Genomic DNA, 24,553 nt, shown 5'->3' on the forward strand with positions numbered 1-24,553 from the left:
TTGTGTACGTGCGCGATACAGATAAAATATAATATTATATATTATATCATATTCCAGCTTCACCTCCTCAGAAGTATTCTTCCATTCCTCTCCTTCCACCAGAAGCTCACTGTCTCCAGAGCTCTGGTTCTCTCTAGGCTGGACTATTGCAACAGCCTCTTACTAAATCTGCCTGCCTCTACTCTTCTCCCTCTGCAACTCATCCAAAACAGGACTGCGAGACTTGACCTAGGCCTCAAGCCCAGGGATCGTATATCTCCAGGACTGAAATCTCTGTATTGAATCCTGCTGGTGGCGAGGATTAAGTTAAAAACCCTCTATTGTGCACAACGCCTTCTGAGGCCTGGGGCCTCAATACCTTCAACTCTCTCTTCCTAAATAACTTCCTTCTCAAGCTCTTCGCCCATCTGCCTCCAACTCCCTCAGGGTCAGTCGCTTCCCCAAGCAACAAGCTGGTAGTATCTCCCTTTCTTCTGGTGGAACCTCCCTATGGAACAGCCTCGCTGCCTTTCTGAAACTTGAGGAGAACCATCTCCGGTTCTGAAGCACCTCAAGACCTTCCTCTTTGCTTCCGCTTTCTCTCCTTCTCTTCCCTGCTGATCTCCAGGCTGAAACTGAAATTGCACTGGTTACATGGCTACCCTCTGATCTCAGACCCAGGTCCTGTCCCCACCAGTTGCGAACCTGCTCTGCCCCCCTGGCAACCCTTGCACTTGGGGACTGTTTCTGAATTCCTACAGCCCCCTACCAGCACTTTACACCTGATGTCTGCACTTACCCTTGGACTTGCCACCAGTAGGCCGCACTTTTATTTATTGGCTTTATTTTATTTATTGTTTTTATTTATTTTACTGTTATCCAATGTATTGCACTGACGCCTCCCTCTTTCCCCCTGCACTTTTCCCTTCCACCCTCCCCCGCACTTGTGCGATCTCAATGTCACCTGGCCTAGTAAGATTGTTGTCTCTGACTTCCCTCTGTTCCCCATCCCTTGACTTGTCGCGTCTTGAAACAATTGTGTATAGGCGCGTTATGAATGCCATATCATATCATATGTATGGTAACGGCGAAGTAATTTTAGTACAAGAAGACATTATTTGGCAATGTAGGAGGAGTTGTTGGGAAGATGAGTTAGTAACTTTGGAAGTGATTACGAGTATGGTGATAACCCTGTCGTTGCTGCAGACGGGTTGCCACCAGATTTATAATATTTTTTTCGGCTGCTAGTATGCCAGTGGCACCAGGACATTACAGGTCATGTTGGTCTGGAAAGTCAGGTGGTGGAAAATGATAGTCACTACTTCGGTAGAGTTGCATAGCACTGTATGGGAACAGGGACACAGGACCGTCTGATGGAAATGTGGCCCCCTTCTTCCTGGAAGTCTTTCTTTCCTTGTAGAGGTATGGCGGACCCCAGGTAGTATCCACTATGCCCACTGGAGAAACAGCATAGTCAAGAGGCCAGCCTCCCAGGAGCCACCAAACAGAAAGGGAAAAAGTCAGTGGCATAAAAACCCTTTCTTGTAGTCTCTGCATTCTTCCGCCTTGGGATCCAACCGCTGGTGGAAATACTCAAGTCCAAGAATCCAAAGAGGAGGTAGGAGGAAGCAGAAGAAGCCTAAGTGGAGAATGTCAACATGCAAGATGGGTGTAATTGGACAGGGGGAAAGAGGCAAGGCTGGAATGAAAAGAAGCCTGTGCACAGAGAACAAATGAGCCTTAGCTGGGGAATTGCAGTAGAGCTGAATTGTCGCTGTAGAGTTGTTCTGAAGCGGAGGGACCATGAGGAGTAGAGACTGCTGGCTGGCGTCAATGTTGGGTGCAGCTGAAGTCATCCGATGCGCGGATGTGCCACGAGGAAAGGTTGTCGGCGTGTATGAAGCAGGGATATTAATGGTTGCAATATGCGGGATGCGGCAAAGCCGCGAGGGGAGAAACGTATAGTAGTATTGCAGCAGGGTGATTAACAGCTGCAGGAATTTGTTGCACGGGGAAGCCGTGAGGAAGGAGGAGTGGGCAGAAACAAGTAAGCTGGGCAACACACAGCTGAAAGTAACACAGTGAAGTGAAGCCGCAAAATGGGAAGATGAACAAAGACCATGGAAGGCTGTGAGTCAAGCAAGGGAAAGAGCGGGGGGCCAGATGAATGCAGAAAGAGACGGCATTGTCTCAGGAGGGCAAAACGCTTGCGAGAAAGCAAGAGGGAAAGCCCAAAGCACACAAAGCATTTGAACCAAGTGAAAGGCGTAATAAGGTTGAAACGTGCCATGAAGGGGGCAGTTCCTGCTTAAGAATCCGGCAGTAGGCAAAGGCTGACATGTCCCACAACGCTTGAGCAGAAACATAATGGAACAATCAATGGAGGATCTTCCATCTCCACAGGCTCCAATTCCGCAGGCCGGTGACAGTGACATATTTGTACAATTGAAAATGGAAAATACCGAGTGTTTAAAAGCTGTCATTTTTGGGAGGCTGGACATGAAAGGTAAAAAGTGTTTTTATAACAGCAATGTGCACAACGTTTTTTCTAAAAGAAAGAAATGGCTATTGAAAATATTTGTACAACACTTTTAAGAGGCACTTGTGTGAAGGTTTGTTATGTTGTCAGTACATGCATACTTACAAATGGGTGTATTGTAATGTGTACTTGCTTATTAAATTATGGTTCTTTTGTTTGTATTGTGGCAGTTGTGATTGCACTATTTGCATTAGAAAAGGTGCACTGCAAGTCACAAAATGCAGAGAAAAATTGAGAAGGCCATAAGCATGTACAGATTAGAAAGGAGATTGTTAGCAAGTATGCCTGTGTGGGAAAGTTAATGAAATTGGACACACTGGTCCTCATTATGAGTATGCCGGTCCATTAAAAACAGTGCCAGTAAGGTACTAGCACTGTTGTTACTGGACCAGCATACTCCGAGTAGTGGGAGCGGGTGCCTTTCCGCCCACGAGGTCTGATCGTGGAAATGATCTTGAGTGCATGTTAATAGGTGTAGGAAAACAAATCTGAAAAGCCCCCCCCCCAAAAAAAAGAAAAGAGTAAATATGTTACATCGGGTTTAATTTCTGTACCAGCCCCTTGAATTGGATGATCTGTTTGTGCAGACCGTGGTAGTCCAAGGATGGCATGTGCCACATCCAGGTCTTTTGAGGATGCCATGCCTGGAAATGGGTTTGTGCAACCCATGGGATTGGCCAAGAAGGTTTCTGGGTCTGGTATGCAAGGAGAGAGTTTGGGAGAAGGTGTGTTTGCTGTGAAGAGTGCAGATGGCTATGGCTATGTCTTTGAGGAAGCAGAGTGTGTGGATAATGGGGGACTCTTCAGTTCACTCACTGAAGGTACATGCTGAGAATCATGGTATTCTTGGAGATATTGGGCTGCCAGAAGTGGAAGTTTCCAGGCAAGCAGTTTCTGGCTCAAACTGGGTATGTGTGCTTTCCTTCTGTAAGAGTATGGCATATTTTAAAAGTCCAGATATTGTGATTGTCCATTGTGGAGGGGACAGTTTGGGGTGTGTGACTCCAGTGTCTCTGCACCTTGTGTTGAAGGATTTTTTTTAAAAAAAAAAAACCTTATCCAATTGTTTCCTGCTGCTAAGATTATTTTTTTGTAAATAAATCAAAGACGCACATGGAGATGTCCAGCAACCTTTTTTAGTCCTCAAATTGAACAGTCTAGACAGGTTGTCAATAAAGGTATATCTGCTTTTTTTGTATGGTTCTGGAATGTCATCTTTTGAGAATGATAACATCAATTCTAAGGGTGTGAATTTATTTGCTCTGGATGGAATTCAGTTTTCAAATATTGGAAATGCAATTTTGCTTTATAATGTGAGTAATGCGCGAAAGACGTTCCTGTAAGTGAAAAAAAACCAAGATAAAAGCTAAATTAAATGATAAAAAAGGTGTTTGTGTACAATCCCCTTAAAAAAATAGGTTCTTTTCAGGGCAACCACTAAAGAGTACACAAGTTACCTTGAGTTTAATTTCTGTCCCCACAACCTTGAACTGGACAATCTGTCCATGGACAGCGTGGTAGTCCGTGGACAACACATGCCACATCCGGGTCCTTTGAGGATGCCAGGCATGGAAATGGCTCTGTGCAGTCCAGGGGATTAGCCAATCAAGTTTCCTGGGTGTGGTATACTTCGAGAGTGTGGCAGAAGGTCTGTTTGCTTAGAGGAGTGCAGATGTCTATGGCTGTGGCTAAGTCTTTCAGGAGGCACAGTGTGTGAATTTTGAGGGACTTGTGGATCCATTGGTTGCAGATGTATACAGATCAGTGTGGAGTGGCTGAACATTTTGGATTTCATCATGTTCATGTGAAGTGGTATGGAGTGCGTGACATGATGTGGGTGGACTTGCTCCCATTTTTTGTCAATTTGCTCACATTGCAACATCCAGACATTATCATTGTTCATTGTGGAGGGAACAGTTTAGGGTAAGTAACTGGAATTTCCTTTCAGTTTTGCAATGAAGGAGACATTTGGCAAAATGAAGGAAATGTTCTCAAACTCTTGACTCATTTTTTCTCTCATTGCCCAGAGAAAGCTATGGATGCTCTCTAGTTCATTTGGTCCACAAATGGAGAAAGCAAGGTGCAATGTCAGCAAAGCTGTGTGTGCGTTTTTGGGAGATGTTGCCATGACGTCTTTCCATAATGAAAATATTAAGTTTGACACTGCCTACATTTTCTGCAGTGATGGAGTACATCTGACTGATGCTGGTAATCAGCTTTTTTTGGAAAATATAAAAAATGCTTTGAAGCACTTTTTATAAATATAGAAAGCATTTTCCAGTAGGTGAAAAAATGTCATGGAAGTACGGTGAATGCCTACTGTTTTGAAGTAGAAAAAAAAGTTTAATTCACTAGAATGTTGCTTAGTTTAACACTTGAAAAAAGCTTTTAAAAACAAAAAATACTAAAAAAGTCTCTTTTTCAGATCCAACACTTTCCCATGCGAAAGAGTTCAATAATTTTGATGCCACCACCACTCCCATGTGTTTAAATGTCCACAGACTACTGTGCTGTCCGCAGACTTCACAGCCTGTGTAAGGGCCTGTACATTTTTTTGGTCCTTCTATTTTTGAACTGTGAAAGGTGTCTCTGAAAAGAACCTTTTTTTATTTTTTGTGTTTTATATTTTTTTGACACATTTCACTCAACTGGTAGTTCCCATATATAATTTGAGTAAATATGCATTATCCAAAGAAGAAGAACAGGTACTGTTGAAGGGCCTGTCTTTTGTCCCCACTACTAGGGCACAAAGTTTTGAAACAGAAGTTGAGTTGCAAAAATTCTTCTGATGGATCAGACTTAAATACTTTTTTAGAAACCCTTCCACCAAAGAAAAATAATCTAGTACTACTGGTCTAAAATCGCCTTCAAAATGTACACCTTTGAACTCTATGGTTAGTCCAGCCATCATAGCGTTTGAAAACCGTATAATTGCAGAAACTCAAACCCTTTTACGTTCCAAAAACAAAGATAATATATCAACAAAAAGAAAGAGAAACCCATGTCAAATTAAAATCAAATGACACTTTCATAATCAAGCCTGCCGACAAGGGAAGGGGCATAGTCCTGTGGGACAAACAAGATCATGATACAGGAGTAATGAAACATCTGAACGACCCCTTGGCCTATTGTAAACTCCCTAATGATCCTACCAGCAAACTCAAAGATGAAATCATCAGTTTGATGAAACACGCCTTTGATGAAGGATGGATTGACAAAGACGAACAGTCATTTCTAGTCAATCAAAATCCCACAACAGCCTTCTACGTCTTGCCAAAGGTGCATAAGAACTTGTCCAAACCTCCTGGAGGTCCCATTGTAGTGGCTACTAATTCCATTCTGGAACCTCTATCAATGTACGCCAACTGGTTCCTTAGGCCTTTTGTTGGGAAAATGCAATCATATATTAAAGACACTACCAATATGATCAAGATCATTGCAGACATTCATATCATGTCTGAGGACATACTCGTCACTCTAGACGTAGTAGCTCTCTATATGAGTATACCCCAACAGGATTGTCTCAGTGTGATGTCACAATATTTGGACCTACGTACCACCACCTTAATGAAAGTACCTACGTCATTTATCTTAGAATGTATACGCCTAGCTCTAAGAGTAAACTTTTTTCTAAATGGAACTACATTTTTTAACCAACTACAAGGGACGAGCATGGGTGCGACCTTCGCACCCGACCTTGCAAATCTCTATATGGACAATTTTGAGACCAAGTTCATTTACCATTGCAATAACCCTTTCAAATCTAACATCCAAGCCTGGTACAGATACATCAATGATGTTTTTATGATCTGGCGGGGCTCCACGTCACAACTGATGGACTTTCATTCATGGTTAAACACCCACAACCCATGTATCCAATTCACTATTGAACACAACAACATCAATGTCTCTTTTTTGGATTTAGAAATTGTTAAGACCAACCATGATAGGTTAGAAACAGTGCTCCATAAGAAGCCGACTGACAGAAATACACTGTTAAATTATGCAAGTTTCCATCCAAAAAGCCTCAAGGAAGGACTTCCTTTTGGCCAATTCTTATGCATCCAGAGGAATTGTTCATAGATAGCCAATTATAAAACACACGACCAAGCCTTGAAAACAAGACTAAAAGATAGAGGCTACCCAAAGCAGACAATACAAAGAGCCTATAAAAGAGCACAACATATGAATAGACAGACATGTCTAAATCCAACACAAAAAACCACGTTGAACAAGATCACAAGTGTAAGCAGTGTCAGCCCAATTAGCGCACTTCGTAAAATCATCTTAAAGCATTGGATATGTTAAAAACATGATTTTAATCCTGCAAAACCTCGGTTCGCCTTCAAAAGGCAAAAAAAATCTAAAAGATAGTCTGGTACATACTTATCCATCATTAGAGACATCTAAAGTTACTCACAACACACTATGGGGCCTTCCTCCGATGACTGGTCACTATAAATGCAGAAAATGCTCAGTGTGTCCACAAACTAGAAACATGAAGAATATTACCTTAGGCACCCGAGTCGTCCCATTGCAGGAATTTACAAACTGTGCAACGACTTGGGCAGTTAATGCCATCATTTGCCCATGTAACTTAGTTTACATTGGCAAAACAAAATGGCAGGTGAGGCAACGCATTTGTGAGCACAAATCATGCATCAAAAACCAAATAGACAACAAGCCTATGGTAGCCCAATATGTGAAAAAACAGCACACAGTCACAGATATGCTCTGGTGTGTCCTACAAGTTGTCCAACAAGCCCCTAGAGGAGGTAATCATGACCTATCCTTAACTACATGTGAACAACGCTGGATATATTAAACCAATTCGGTAAAACAAAGCCTGAATGTGGCCGTTGAATGGAACAAATTCCTATGAAATGTCACTCAGTTGAATCATCGGGCAATAACAGACCTCTATTTAGCTTTTTTGTTTACCCATTCTGTATGCAAGCTCTGTTAACACAATAATCTATGACAAAGCATGCCTGTGGTCCGTCTGGCGTTCCTAAGATAACCTTTTATCCCTTTACCCTTAACGTGAAGAGTCATGCATTTGGAGTGAGCACTCACTTCCAGATGATGTAAGAATTGTTTAGCCCAGGGCCCTTCACATTACATCTCAGGCTGTCCATCCATCTGAAACAGCGGTGGGCGACACCATAGCGCCAGCATAGTGTCTATTGCAGCTAAATGTATACAACATCTTTAGGAGTAATGCAACACTACAACATATTGTGGTGTCACGTGACCCTGCGTGCGCAGGCACGTGACACCGGAAAAAGAGAATAAAGGAATCACCGGAACTGACGAAGAGTCAGTCTGGGTTTAAGCACGAAGGCCGCGAGTCGCGTGTTTTGTTACGCACAGCTGCTCCCGCGCTGCGCCCTGAGATCGCCCGCCCCCGCACATCGGCAGGGGCGGTAGCAAACCCCTGGGGCCCTGATAAGCATCAGCACACTGGCGACGAAGGGAGCCACGAACCCGACACGGAGCTGTGCACCGACGCCCACATCACAGGAAAAAAAAAAAAAACAACCTGCAGCCAAGAACAACGCTGCGATTGAGGTGGTTGAAGCCCCACCTTCTGATCTAGACAGGGGCTCCCACACACAGCTGCAACAAATCCACCTGACACTCCTGGAGGAGTCCAGCAGCCCTGACCAGGTACTGCGCAGCAGCATACAAACACCCTAGGCCCACGCTCCAACACTAAGAAGAACGCCCACAAATTAACATGTCGAGCCCAAGCACCAGCCCTGGGAGGGCCGGCACGAGTCCTTCTTCCAGGAGGAGCATCTCCTACGAACACCCCGACCCGACACAGACATCATTTATGCCGCCATTCGACCCTTTCACCTCTGGCGCCGCCATCAGAAGGGAAATCTGGCTCCAACAATTCGAGATGCACCTCGAAGCCAGAGACATCACCGTGCCTAAGAAAATGCGCACTTTCCTCCTACTTAACATTGGAGCTGTGGCCCTGCGCCTCTTTAATGCAACACCCAACGACGGCAGCGCAGACAATTATGACGCAGCGAGATCTGCACTCACAAATATGTTCAAGCCCGACCTCAACCCGGACTACGAACGCTTCCACTTTTGCATGGCGAGGCAGCGAGAGAAAGAGACGGTTGACAAATTTCACGCCCGCCTTCGTGAAATGGCTGTAGGCTGTGAGTTCCCAGATGAGGAATTCGCCATCCGTCTCCAAATCATTAACGGAATATCCTCTGAGAAACTGAGACGGGCCATACTTTCAGAATGTAACATACGCCTCTCATGGATCCTTGAAATGGCGCGCCTCCGTGAACAAACGGAAGACCAGGTAGCAGTCATAGAAGCAGCAATCCAGAAACTACCACTAGACAGCCCCGGACCTACGGAAGATGTAGCAGCCATTTCCAGGCGCCAGAACACTCGCACGAGACAAGATTGGAAGCCCCACCCACCACAAGAGCGGGACAAAAGCTGCAAATGGTGTGGAGGCCCATGGCACAAAGGCAAATCCTGCCCCGCATGGGGTTCCACGTGCAGGAAATGCAATCGCCTTAACCATTTTGCCGCGGTCTGTCTAAACCCACCGGACAAAGACTCTACCCCGCGCCAGACACAAGAATGCCGGAAAAAGTTTGCGCCCAGAGAAACCTCACATCTCCAGAAACGAAAAGGAAAAGCCAGAGCCGTCGATGAGTCCCAAAGGTCCCTGGACTCGAGCGACAGCGGCGATAGTGACAGCAGCACGTCCCCCGAAAGAGGAGACAAAAGGAGACGAAAAAAAGGAGGCAGGCGGATACACCGAATACATTTCATATCTGCAGTTCAACCACATCGGTCACGGCAGAGGAAGAGACCGTTGTGCACCATCCTCTCCAATGGAGAACCACTGAAGGTGGTCATCGACACTGGGGCAACAGTGAACGTCATGCCGGTGGCTGCATTCAACAAACTTCACCCAAAGCCCGACCTCCAACAAAAAAGAGTCAGGCTATACGCCTACGGTTGCAAGAAAACCCTCCCCGTGCGAGGGTCATTCAAATCAAACTTTGCCCACGAGAACACCAACTGCCGCGCACGCATATATGTGGTGGACGCCGGCTGCGAGACGCTACTGAGCTGCAGGACAGCAGAGAAGCTGAAACTAATACACTTCGCGTTCAGCCTCCAACAAGACGAACTCAACAGTCTACTAAAACGACACAGTAAACTATTCCAGGGCATCGGGTGCCTCAAGGGGAGGACCATCAAACTCCACATAGACACCACAATTGAACCGAAAGCAGTTCGGCACAGACGGATCCTGTTCCACCTACGAAGTGCGGTAGAAAAAGAACTGACCAAGCTTGTAGAAGAAGGGATCATTGAGAAAACATCTGGACCAACCCCGTGGGTCTCACCCATGGTCGTGGCACAAAAACCCAAACAGCCGAATGCAGTAAGAATTTGCATCGATATGAGGCTTCCCAACGTCGCGATCGGGAGAGAACGCCATGTAACCCCCACGATCGACAAACTCATCGTAGACCTCACCGGAGCAACCGTCTTCAGCAAACTCGACCTCAGATCGGGCTATCACCAGCTACGTCTATCGAAAGAATCGAGGTACATCACTACCTTCTCATCTCACCTCGGCCTGATGAGATACAAACGGCTAAATTTTGGAATATCCTCTGCTGCAAAAGTGTTCCAACATGAAATCCGCAAAGTTATCGCAGGTTTAGAAGGGACCACCAACATCAGCGATGACATCCTCGTATATGCCCCAAATAAAGAGGAACACCACCAACGCCTAGCGGCAGTCCTGAAAAGGCTCGAAGATGCAGGCCTGACACTCAACGCAGAGAAGTGTGAATTCAACAGGAGTGAGCTGTGTTTCTTTGGCTACATATTCAGCGCGGAAGGAGTATCCCCCGACCCGTCAAAAGTGCGAGACATCAAGGACTCCAAAGCACCACAATCAGCCTCCGAGGTGAGAAGCTTCATGGGGATGGCTACCTACTGCGCACGTTTTATCCCCGACCTCACAAGCCTCGCAAGTCCACTCAGAGAATTAACAAAGAAAGACCAGAAGTGGGAGTGGACCGCAGCTCACCAACAAGCGTTCCAACAAATCAAGGACACTCTATCTACCTCCACCACCATGGCATTCTTCGACATAGGAAAACAGACCGAGCTTCTCGTGGATGCCAGGCCTTGTGGCCTAGGAGCAGTGTTAACCCAAACAGACAACAAAGGCAGAGTGTCCCCCATAGCATTTGCCAGCAGAGCCCTCACAAAACCCGAACAAAACTATGCGCACATTGAAAAGGAAGCTCTGGCCATTTTTTGGGGATGCCAACACTTCAAGGTCTACCTGCTAGGGAAGCAAGCTAAAGTATTTACAGACCATAAACCACTAATCCCGATCTTCCGAGGCTCAGCCCCCCACCCACCTGCACGCATAGAAAAATGGATGCTGCAGCTACAACCGTACAACATTGAGGTGGAGTACCGCCCAGGATCGGACAACCCAGCAGACTACCTGTCTCGTCACCCAAGGCCAGCTACTGACAGTGAGCAGCACCACGCGAAAGAGACCGATGAGCATGTTTGTCAGGTAGTTGCCTGCGCAAGACCGAGAGCCCTGACTCTACAAGAAGTCGTGCATGAGACAGAAGAAGATACCGTCTTACAACACACGGCGGCAGCCATCCAGTCTGGCAATTGGAAAAACTATCTCACGTCAATTGCCCACCGCACAACACCAGCCCAAACCAAGTTCAGAGCATTGTTTGGGATCAGGCACGAACTCTCAATAGCTCCAGAAGGAGTGCTGCTGAAGGGGCACCGCATCATATTGCCCGAGTCCCTAGAGGAAAGGACTCTCAGATTAGCACACAGCGGACACCAAGGAATCGTAAAGTCAACAGCCTACCTCAAGTCCAGGATGTGGATGCCAAACATGCAGCAAAGAGTAATAGAGCTAGTCGAATCCTGCGCGGCCTGCCAAGCATCCAGGAGGCCCGAACACCCTGAACCAATCAGCAGTACCCCAAGGAGCTGCACACGCTGGGACGCGGTCAGCATGGACCACTGCACCATCGCGGGAGAAGGGTATCTGCTCGTAGTCATCGACGAGTTTAGTAGGTATCCAGAAGTCGAACATGTAACCTCGACCAACGCCGCAACCACCATCCTCACACTGGAGAAGATATTCGCCACCCACGGAATCCTGAGGAAAGTGAAGAGCGACAACGGGCCCTCCTTCACCAGTCAAGAACTACGAGACTACTTCAAGGAAGTGAACGTCAAGCACCAGCGAATCACCCCGAGATGGCCCCAAGCAAACAGAGATGCAGAAAGATTCATGGGATCACTTAACAAGGTCATGAGGATCGCCAAAGAACAAAGACACTCGTGGCTGACGGCCGTGTACCGGTTTCTGAGGACACACAGACAGACCCCGCACTCGGCCACCGGGATCAGCCCCGCCGCCCTCATGTTCGGGTACCTATACAGGCGGAACTCCCTGTACACCCCCACTGGACAGCCGCAGAACCTGACATCCCCGCGATAGACGCCAGGCGGCTAAGGAGAAACGAACAGGAGAGCATCGCCAGGCGAGCCAGCCACCGAGAGCTAACCCCAGGGGACACAGTCATTGTCAAGAACCGGGCACCGCCCAAGAAGATGTCCCTAAACTTTGAAATACGACCGTGGACAGTCAGTACAACCAACCACAGCATGGTCACCGCCACCCGAGGGGGAGAAACCGTGACACGCAACGTTTCACACTTCAGGAAAGTACCTCCGGAGATGTGGGAAGAACCATCAACACCCCCAAAGGAAGACGGAAGAAGAACACTGCAGACTCCTCGAGGACCGGCACCAAGGGAGAGTCTAGCCACACCAGGAGATGCAGGTGGATCACACTCGCCCAATGGGGAAACCGAAGCAGAGATCACGGAAAAGGACAGGCCTACAGAAAGAAACACCCGCTATCGCCTGAGAGAAAAGCCCAAACCGTCATGCCGCCTCCAAGGATACATAGTAGACGGAATCTACAGGCGAACGCCCGAGCCAAGATGAACCCCGAGAAGGACACGAATGGAAGCAGAGACAGTTAAGTTGCATGTTACTCTGCCAGTCAAAACTGTTTACAAGATCCCGCGTTAATTACCATGTTATTAAGTGTAATGCATAAATATCTCCAAGTTGGGGAGGAATGTGGTGTCACGTGACCCTGCGTGCGCAGGCACGTGACACCGGAAAAAGAGAATAAAGGAATCACCGGAACTGACGAAGAGTCAGTCCGGGTTTAAGCACGAAGGCCGCGAGTTGCGTGTTTTGTTACACACAGCTGCTCCTGCGCTGCGCCCTGAGATCGCCCGCCCCCGCACATCGGCAGGGGCGGTAGCAAACCCCTGGGGCCCTGATTAGCATCATCACACATATGAAAAGCATATGGAGATAACACAGTGTTTAACGGAATTGCCCTCCAGAATAGAATAAGATTGTGCATATTATTTTTCTTTTCCATAACAAATTCACACTGGATAGGTCCGTTAATAAAACGAGGTATTTTCCCTCCTAGTTTTTATCTCACACTCTAGTCGCTAAGTGGGATTGCATCCATCAAGCATGCGCCTTTTTATGAAGGAGCTGCCTTTTTTCACACTCTCCAGTAATTCTGTATTTTTATCCCAAAACATAAGAGCAACTATCATTCATTCATCCATTTGAAATACGTGAATTTCAACTAAGTTACTGCCCTTTTGAAAACTACCTATCACAGCTTAGCTGTAGTGTCATTTGAAATACGTAACTTTCAATCAAGTTATTGCCCTTTTGAAAACACATATCCCAGCCTAGCTGTAGTTCCCTTTTAAACAACACGGGCACATGATACTCGATCATGTGACTGTCACGTCACTACAACTTCCGACATAGAAGGAAGTTAGGGAACGATTGCCCATCAGTGGCCGGCAAGCTGTCTGTCCGTTTGAGAAAACACTTCGGATTAAGAACAGAGGGCACATCTTATCGAAGGAAGCGCCAGAATTAGGGCTCAGGTGCAACCATGCAGTGCTGTGGCCTCCTGGGTCGTGAAATTACATATCGGAAGAAAGGGGTATTTCTTACTTTTCTTTCGGCGTTTCAATTTGTATGGCATAAACGCTTTGCACTACCCTTTGTGTGTAACAAATAACATTTTTCAGCAGTGGGCGTTCTGCTCTTTCCCTATCGTATGAACATTTAACATAGATGAATTTAAAAATGTCAAACACTGTGGCTGTTTACAAAACAGTTCATGCAACGGTAGACCTAGGTCAGCACTTAGTCTTGTCTTTTCTTACATTATAAGAAAGCACAATTATGAGTACAACAAGACTAGGTTAAGACATGATTTATATCCCCCTGCTTGTCTATGTAGCAATGCACGTAAATTGGAACTAGCACTGACAGTTCTGTTGTCACATCTCCCTTTCCAGTTGGTGAACTTCCATAGTAAAATACGGAATTACTATCGCATTGAAGGAAAAAAAATTCCCTTCACCAGTGATAGAGCGTGGATAGCACCTCAAAGTTCGCCACGCAATCAAAATACAAAAGGTACCTTCTTTCTTTAATACATGATTGGTAACCTAGCACACCTGATTGAGTATGTGGTGCACTAGAAATGAGCGTTACACTGATATAAATATATATATTTACCATAGCTCTCAACTCACACGCTTTTGGCGGGTGTCACCCGCCTTGTAAACAGCTGACTCACCCGCCAAGCCTCCTGCACGCCCATTCATTCCAATGGGCGTCTCACCCGCCAAAAACAAAATCGGGTGTTTTCACCCGCCTTTGCCCCACAAATGGTTGAGAGCTATGTATTTACAGATATGGTGAATAAACACACTCTGTATGCTCAGCATCCGTTAAGGAGCCAGATAATGTCATCTTACTAAAAATTGGCCTAAAACGTCCTGAAGAAATTTGAGTCACAGACAGGTTGGTCCAGGAAGTGGCAGTGTAAATACTGTCCATTACCACAGTTTTTAGTTGTAGTAGCTCTGGCTATGAGCTTTTTGTAAAAATATCTTTTTATTTTTTATCTCTAGATTATAAAATAAGCCAATGGGAAAGTATAAACTACTCATATGAAAATACTAAATATTTTGTCCTGAAGACGGCCATCAACATCAAAACCAACAGCACCAAGAGAGTGTACCGTGTGAGCTAGAAAGGCCAAAACATATGTCGACTTGTTAATAGGAATCTTGTATATCTCTTTCCTATCTCTCAGTTTAACAATTAAATATAGGGCACCTGGGGTGTAATAAGTAACCCCTTTGTTCCCTTTATCGACATGGTAAAACAAAATAGAGTGGTTGTAAAATGAAATGTACGAAGAGAACATACTATCAACTACTTCTACAAACCCTTGGAGTATGCATAAATACTGTCAGGATCAAGGTTATTGATCCCCAATTGACTATATAAGTATGTGTTAATGTCTACAGTAACTTGCACTGTTTTTCCCGTTTTTTATGTCTAAAGTTTTTTGTATCTATTCACTATGAAAGCACAAGCTAGACTGTAAGTGGATAGCACAATTTGTTTTTTATGTGTATAGGTCTTTTGTGAGCCTTTTTTATTCCTGGCATAAGATGCACTAAAATAAAATGAATTGTTTTTTTCAATGTACAATCACTGTGTTATGATTAATCTAAAATGTAATTAGATTATCTTGGATCTAACCTGGTGTTTCTCAGGGACTAAAGGAAGGGGTAGTTGACCTATCACTCTGTGTTCTGACATTTCACAGGAGACAAAAGGGTGGGGAGGGTTAGGAGGGGAAGGAAGGGGCACCACCCACATAGACAAAGGAGCAGGTGGAGAGTGAAAGATGTTGGGTGGGCCTTAATTAGGTAGGGGGCAGTGTTTTTCATGCTCCCTGACTGCAGCCTCGAAAGCACTTCAAAACTGCTCGCCCTTACAGAGCAGTGTGTAACAGTATATACAGATCATTGTCACCCTTGAACGTTAAGGTTGGGTGTGTCATGTATGGCCTCCGAGGCTTTCACAGGGAGCCTCTGCCCCAGAGGAGTGTCTCTTGTGGTAGCAGGAGCGGATGCTGTGGGTGGGATAGTGGATGTCAACCTACTCCCCGCTTTAAAAGGTACAACCTTTCACACTCCTCCCTTGTGATTCGACCTGAGGTGGCGCTGCATGGAGGTGGTCCCATAGCTAAACAGACCTGGTTTTCTGTGACTGAGCACAACCTTGCACTCAATGCATCTAACCTTGTCTGCACAAGACTTAGGTACCGCCCCAATGGTGGTAAAAAGCTTCCACACCCAAGATTCAAGTTGGAAGCCAGTGAGAGGTATTTCCACTACCTCATCCTCCTCTTGATCCATCTCTGTATCACCATATCTTTTCCCATCTGCAGGCCCTCCAGATGGTGGTGGTGGTGGGGAAGCTGCAATGGCCATGGATGCCATCCTCTCAAAGAAGTACAAAGCAGAGATAGCTAAACCACAAATCAGCAGCAGGTGCTCTCTCCAGAAACACAATGGGCCTCATTACAAGTTTGCTGGTAAAAAAACAAGATTACTGGCATGCTGGTGCAACCGTGTCCGTGTAGCACTGCTGCCGGAATCTATGGTAGATTCTGAGTCAGCATGCATGCGCATTCCGGCATGCCGGTAACAGTAGCACCATAATGCCAATAAGGACCCTCAATCCCCTGATACCGGCATCCTCGATGCCGCAGGCACCGGCATCCTCGATTCCGTAAGTACCGGTACCCCAATGCCAGTAATACCGGCACCGGAAGCAACACATCGCGCCGGAACAGGAAATACACCGGCGGCATCTTTAAAAACAATATCCATTGCAATCCTCAGCCTACAGCACCTGTACCAGAGAACTGAGCAGTGTGGAAGCAAGCTGAGGAAGATGGCTATGAAGCAAGGCACAGTCCGTCGAAGAAAGCCAAGGATCAGTGACATTGAGCTGAATATGTTAGCTGATACCTTGGTGGAACATGCTGATGTTGTTTTTTGCACCGACCTGCGCCGGAGAGCCCAATTGCGCAAGAAACCTGTGTGGGAGGAGGTTGCCCAAAAGGTCTCTGCGGTGGGGACAACACCCCGGACTGTACGTGACTGCCACAAGTGGTGGGATGATCTCCGACTGCAGGTCCGCAACCTGCTCTCTACTAATCGCAGCCAGGCCCTGGGCACAAGGTGGCCCACCATCCCCAATAAAACTTGCCATGTGGGAGGAGATGTGCCTCACAGTGATGTATGTGGAGGGAATTGAGGGTGTTGGTGGCACCGAGACGGCAGTCCCAACATCGAACGATGATGGTGAGTGACCCTTAGCGTAATACCAAAGTCACAACACACACCTCCAACTCCAGCTACAATGGCAAAGTCCCAATGGCAAGTAGATGAGAGCAAACACATGCCCCATGACCCCCAACTTAAAGCCACCTCCGACATAACCACAATGTCCCTGCCATGAATACACCCAACAAACCCCACTGACACAACCCACATGAGTCCCCAATTGCCAACACAAGCACCATCTGCATGCGCACACACACATACACATCACCGTACAGATGCATACCTGACAACTGTGCCATCTCATGGCACGGTGCACACATCACCACGACCAATTGCACACCTGACCCACCCACGATGACCATGCACGCAGTGTAAACATCAATGCATTTACGCACATAATGTGAGCACATCTGTCCCACAACTAAACAACACATGGCACACAGCACCTGAGGCATGGCCACAACACGCAAACCACAAGACACCTGTAGGCCATCCAGCGAACACCAATCACAACATGGCTGCACCTGAAGGATGCTCAAACACTGCACCCCCCCATTCCTGTATGCACCATGGCTGCCCCTCATGCATGTCCATGAGAATGCGCAGGACTCGGAATGTACTAACATTGATATATGTAGGATGTATGATGACCTATGACTGATGCCCTTCCTCACTGTCCCCCATAGGCACAGGAACAGACAGTGAGGCAGAACACCCCAACACCCAAAAAAGCTGCTGTACATCAGAGCCGTGGTGATGACAACGCCTCTTCCAGCCAGGTGCCTTTGACCTCAAGGGCAGGACTGAAGCGAGCCATAGCTTCCGTGCCACAGCCTCCCAGCCAAGATGGCACACAGGCTGCCCCGCAGGCCGAGCAGGAACAACCTACCCCCACCAAAGCCCCCCACTAGCAAAGATCCACTGCTGCCAGTGTGGTACACCAGCCAAAAGCCACTCCTGGCATGAAGGCCCCACGTAAAACAAACACATCTGGGGCACAGGAATCACTTCAGGTGGAAGAACTGGGATCCCCAGTGGCCAGTGATGTGGTGGAGCCACAATCAGCAGCCACAAGTGAGCAGGGTGAGGTGGCCCAATCTGCCCAACACAGTGAGGAGGAGGAGGTGACAGACCCCCCCAGACAGCAGCATGCATGACGACTGCAAAAGTATGCCACCCATGCAGGCAACCCCACGTTACTCTCCGGTACATAGCTCCGCTGGACACAGCACAGTGGAGGACAGTGCCCCTAACAACAACATGGAGGAAGCTGTGTACAGGCGCGGAAGCCCACACACACCTCCTCCCGTGCAACTGCCTGCTGGACAGCACATCCAGGCTCTGGAGGGGTGGCTGTCCCACATGGATGGGCGGCAGCAGGGCATGCTGGACATGGTGAGGCAATATGTGGCAGATGGCGAAGCAACCAGGCAGGCCATGCAGGAGAATTCCAGGGTGGTGAGCTGTGCCATGTACCACATGGCCCAGCGTGTGTGGGAAAGCATGGCAGCCATGACCCAGGCCATCACGCAGTTGCTGACCACTATGGCAGAGCAGAGGAATGCCAATACTAACCCCAACCTGCTCCATCATCCAGCACAACACCGGCGTGTTCCACACACACAAGCCTGATGCGTCGCTCCCTGCAATGTATGTGCCGCACAGACACTGAACGCCCTCGTCCAAAAAGGGGGCATGGGTAGTTGGACTCACATGTGCATGTTGTGAGGGAGTAGTGGTGAAGTTGTGGTTGTGGCAGTTGTGGGGGGGCGTTCGGTTTGGGGTGCTGGGGTTGTGGGTATTGGCTGTTGGGGTATTGGGTGTGAGGGCATAGTGTGTGGTGGTAGTGGGGTTGGGGGTAGTGGGTTTGGGGGTTGTGGGGTTGGGGGTTGTTGGGGTGGGGGCTGTGGGGGTGGGGGTAGTGGAGTTATTTTTTTTGGGATAGTGGTGCACTTTCAGTAATGGCAATATGTACATAGTTCATCTATGTTCAATACAGCTGGTGTGAGAAAGGAAAACACATGACTGGACATTGCTTCTTGAGTGTGTGTCAATTTAATTTTGTACAGTACCCAGTGCCCTGTGTGCCCCATTCCCAGTGCCTTCATACACATTGTGCCGCAGGAGAATTGCAGCATTTTCCCCATCCTCATCCTCATCTTCAGGCGGCATCAGGTCAATGTCAGGGGGCAGGAGTACGTTGCGCCGGATGCACATGTTGTGCAGCATAGCACATTAAGTATAAGAAAATCGGAAGTAAATAGACAGGTCATTAGCGAAACATTTAACAATCAATAGTTTTAATTAGTTAAGACATTCATAAAGCAAGTATTAAATCATTAGACATACATTCAAACAGTATGTCATAAAATAATTAGTACATATAGTCTATAAGGGGCTAACCTTCAATTGGAGCATAGAAAAAGGCAAGCTATGGTAAATCATTGTTTGCAATCATTAGTGTCTTAACAATTGATGCTAGTTTTGTGACTGCTCTTATATAGAGCCATCTAGTCTTGACATGTTTCGTTCTAAAATGTCATATATACAGAACCTTCATCAGGAGGAAGTAATGTGCATCAAATTCCTATTCTGCATCCAGCTTGAGTGAAGGTAAACAAACAAACACGACCTGTCAAAGTTAAAAAGAGAAAGAGATTCTCTAAGCTATTACTGCTAATATCAGTCTCTAGGAGTTCACTAAATGGACAAAGAACCTCACTCCGAGGATAAACAATTTACCTCGGAATGGTTCTTGTGGGGGCGTACAATCCTTCTGTTCAATTGTGGTAGGGACAAGTAGTGTTTCTACTGTGTGGCTGCAAAAAAAAGCAGAGGTTTAGTTTGCCTTACGCTCACAGTGTGCGCGGCTCTCATGGGACAAACATAGTAGGGTAGGGCAAACATGTTAGGGTCAGCAATGTTAATGTTACACCCACCTGTAGTGGGAGCTTGCTGGCCTTGTTGTGCTAGAGAGGAGTCTTGCTAAACAGCGTGCAAGTGAAGTCAAAGTCCTTAAGTAGAGCTGCACGTCTTCAATGGACCACACACATCGGTAGTGCGTGGCGCTATGGTCATCTAAAGTAAAAAACACAGAAGGGGGTTGGAGTTTACCGGGCTAGCTAGAAGTGCTGACGGCGCCAGGCGCCTGAAATGGGGCATGCCATATGTGCATCGTAAACCGTTAGTAAGCCTTTGTCTACACCTTCATGCCTCAAATGAAGAGTAGAAAGTGAAAATATCTAAATGCATAAGTGTACATGCAAAAACCGTGTGGACAATTACCTGCGGAAACGTCTTTCACGGAATCGCTGATATTGCAGAGTAGTCTTTATTAGGAAGCCTGATGCCTGTAGACATAGGGCTGCAAGTCACCCTGTCAAGAGAAACAAAGAATATGAATGAGAGCGGGGCGCTATTGGTACCGTGGAGAGTACCCAAATAGTCAGGCCGTAGCAAGGAAGTAATCCAGAAGTACGTAACCCTGGGGGCTAAATGTTAAGGTGTGAATCCGCTTACCTAAAAACCGTCCGTGAGGAGAGGCTACGAAGTTCCTCCTCATTCGCTATTGTCACCCTCTAGAGTGTTATAGTGTTGACCGGGGTTGCATGTTGTCTGCTAGTAAAAACGCTGCAGAGTAAGCATGTGGGTAACTATGGTTACCCAGCACCCTGAAAGTCCTTTCTCAATGGTGGCAGTATGCCAGAAACATCCCGATGGAAGGGACGCAATGTGAAACATTATTAAATGGAGCCTAGTCAATGATGCAGCCCTACTCAGGCTGAGCTCCCTGTGGGGTGAAGAACTATGGATATAACAGCTAATCTTCCTATGAGTGCCGCTAATACGGGTTGATCCTGAGTGTAACAGAGGAAAAGTGAAAACGTGAGGGTCGGCCCTATATGTGCTGGGGTGCGGTGTGTAACTCAGTATTTTGCATAGTACCATGATATGTTCACTGGTCCCATCAGTACAATCTACTCGGGCATAGTTAAAAAGAGGTGTAGATAGAAACTAGAGTCCGGCCCTGATATCACATTTTAGATTTAGAATCCCCACAGAGCCCCAGAGTAATAATGGGGAACAATCTCATTATCACCGGTTAGAGTTGTTACAAATAGTTTCTTCTTCATAGTTACAATGAAACCTTTGGCAGATTCTTAAGCTGAGGTATCTGTGGCAATACTGCAGTGTCTCTCAATACATTGTCAAGTCAAGTACAGTGGTATTAACGGAAGAATTTGTTAGAAAACACAATGTTTTTATACACCAATTGGGCGAAACCTCTTAAAGGGAATACAGGGGCACTGTGACAGTGACTACCATAATGTTGTCAAATCCAATATGGAGACTAGAGAAGGACAGGCTCAAGCTCTCGCTAGAGAGTAACTAGATGGGCCAAAGTGGTTCCCTCTCATACCCTGTAAACAAATGACTGAGTAGATGATAAGATATGGGTACAATGGGCGTTCTGCTATGTGGCTCGCTAGGGCGAGGTTGCATGTTCACGTCCTCAGTTCGAGCCACGCTGCTAACAATGGGCCGGTACCGCCACGGGCAAAAACTGGAACATCCCTATCACAGAGAGGATCCATATGTTATCTTGCTCTATTGACTTGTTCACGCCATCAGTTCACTTCTCATTCTGAAAATCATCTCCTGTTCCAATTTAAATAGTTTGGGGTTGACCGTTGTGCGGGGGCCCGCTTTCAGTGTCTGTAAAATTGTCCATGTGAAGTCCTCGTGTCCATGTTTCATGGAGATAAAATGTTGGACCATCGACGCGTTCTCTGTTCTGTTTTTCAAGCAAACTCTGTGCTCGAATATTCTTGTTTTTACTTTTCTGGTCGTTTTTCCTATATACAGAAGACCACATTTACAGCGAATGAGGTACACCACATGGTCAGTGTTACAATTTGTCATGGTTTTTTTGTTCCCATGGTCTGTTGGTGCCAATGTCAACCTCTGTTGTCTTAGAGGTGAGTTTACATATCCCGCAGGTGCCACAGGGTTGATGGCCCACGATTGGGTTAATCCCCCGTAGAGTGGTGATGCTGGGCTGTGAGGTCAGGTTAGGTTTCAGTCTGCTGTTGTTCACCTTATTGCCAATCGAAGTGCTCTTTTTGAAGAGATTATGACATACTGTTTAAATTCATGTCTAATGATTTAATACTTGTTTTATGAATGTCTTAAATAATTAAAACTATTGATTGTTAAATGTTTCACTAATGACCTGTCTATTTCCGTTCTATTGTCTTATATTTAATGTCTAAACCGTCCCGGAACACATATAACAGGCACTGTTAGCTTGTGTTTACACAGTGTCCATTGGGTTTCCTTCCTTATCCCTATATACGCAGCATGGCACATACCAACACTATCTTGCCCTCCTTCTCCGGACCGTAAATGAGTGCCTGACCCGACCTGCTGAGGCAACGAAACCGGGCCCTCAACAGCCCAAAAGTCTGCTCAATCGTGACACGAGTGCATGCATGTGCATGGCTGTAGTCCTCTTTGTGCCTGTTGACTGGTTGCCTGATGGGGGTCAGGAGCCACGGCTTCAGGGGATACCCAGCATCACCTGCATGGGAGCAGTGGAACATGTACTTGTAATTAATGTGGTCATTCCTTGTAACCACTGCCTGTACAGTGTTGATGATTACATGCAACAGATCATTCATGACTGCACTTGACATGTTCCTTATTGAAAGACCCAGGTAAGTGTACTTAGGGATGACTCATGTTTGGGGGGATGGGTGCTGGTCACATCTCAGGGACCTTTCCTTCAGAAACAGCACTCACACAAATGAAGGCAAAAGGTCCATGATGTCCTCACATCTGATGGATGTGTTGCCAATGTAAATGGACTATGCATGTACAGTGCATCATGACACTTTTGCCTGATGTGCTTCATGATACACAGCGGTTTCCAAATCATGCATTGGACATCTTGAAGTCACCATGTACATGTCCATCAACGCCTTCCCCCATATGACTAAGGCACATTAACATTGGTGGAATGGTCCGCCGGTGAAGGGAAAGGTTTCTGTGGTAAGGCTGTGTGAATACTGGCATGGTGGAAATGAGATAATGTGGATGAATCCTGCACCACTCAATCATATGTTAGTGGTGGTAACTGATTGATGATTGCAATAGTTACCATGCTTGGCCCATCGCATTTGGAAGTGTCCAATAAGGTGTCTGGACAGGTTGACTGGTCTGCGGTGTATCTGTGTGGTGGGTGAAGTGACTGAGATTTCCATGTGTCGCAGTTGGATTTAGCTCAGGCATGGCAGATTGACCCATGATTTACTTTGCTGCGCTCATGTATTTCATGCATTGTGAGTGCAGAGTGGTACATTGTGGTACCTGTGGTTCAGGTCTAATGATGTTCCTGATGCATGTACTGGTTTGGGCACTGTGTATTGCTTCCATGTACGCACAGCTGTGGAGGCATGTCACATCTTCATCCATTGGCTGTGTCCCACATTCTTTTGAATTCACTAGGGTCACAGTTTTATGTCGAGCCATGCTGCGGCGAAGCGTCTAGTTGCGCAGCACCATGGCATCATGTGTGGAGCCTGGGAAACTTGCCCAGCAAAGCGTTATGATTTTTCTTGCATCACACACCATCTTGATATTCAGAGATTGGTAGAGCTTCCTGTTGCAGTACACTACCTCCATGGCATGCCGGACTACCAGCTCTACATGGATGCAGTCAATGGCACCAATGACGTTTGACATGCCTGCCAGTGCATGGAATGTTATTTTGGTTGCATCCACCTCCTCCACGGTCCGTGGTAACTTGATGTGGACCCGGGTGTGATTCAGGAGTGCATCTTCAACCTGGTTGAGTAGACAGGAGAAACAGGGTTGTGAGATTCCATGCAGCTGCTCCACTGTATGCTGGTAGGTGCCTGTGACAAGGAAATGTAGCATGTTGATGAAGTTCACTAGGTCATCATGGATAAGGTCCACTATTGTGGTGATGGTGTCCCTGTGCAGGTGGTACAGGGTGTGGATCTGTGCAGGGGTTAGGTCCAATGGATCGGCCCTTTGGCGAGGGATTGGTGGCTGCCTGTAGGGTACAAATGCCTGTGCTATTGGTATGTGCTGGCCCAGTCTCGCACTCCTTCTCCTCCTGCACTTCTGCTGCATTCTCGGGTTCACTGTCTGCTCAACGAGTAGCATTGTAGGCATGTCCTCCAGCCCCAGTATCGCAACTGCCAATGGTAGCATTGTGGATTTGGGAGGGGTGTGGTGTGTGGGAGTGCTCCTTTTGTGCTGTGCCAGACTCCATTGGCTCCACCTGTGCTGATTGTGTGCACCTGTGGCAGGTTTCTACACAATAGATTGCTAATAACGCCTGCTCCGCGATGCCGGTGTTAATGGCATCAAGGTATCCATTATTACCGGCATCTCCATGCCGGTATTTGCATATCCGTGCGTCTCTTAATGTGAACTTCGCAGCAGCATGCCGGTGTCACAGGCACGGCTGCCGCGTGCCCGCGCTCATACCGGCCAGGAGGAGCCCAGTCATAGTGGGTCCCTGTCAATCCTGGGGACACCGGCATCGCTGCTCGTAATACTCTGGGCAGGTAAACGATGCTGGTACAGTCATACCGGCATCGGTTGTACTGTATCAGCAACCTTGTAATGAGGCCCAATGATGAGCAATAGTGGGTGGGTCCCTTTAGAGGGA

Source organism: Ambystoma mexicanum, chromosome 3p, assembly GCF_040938575.1.
Source record: "Ambystoma mexicanum isolate Mex_15411 chromosome 3p, UKY_AmexF1_1, whole genome shotgun sequence".
Lineage (NCBI taxonomy): Eukaryota > Metazoa > Chordata > Amphibia > Caudata > Ambystomatidae > Ambystoma > Ambystoma mexicanum.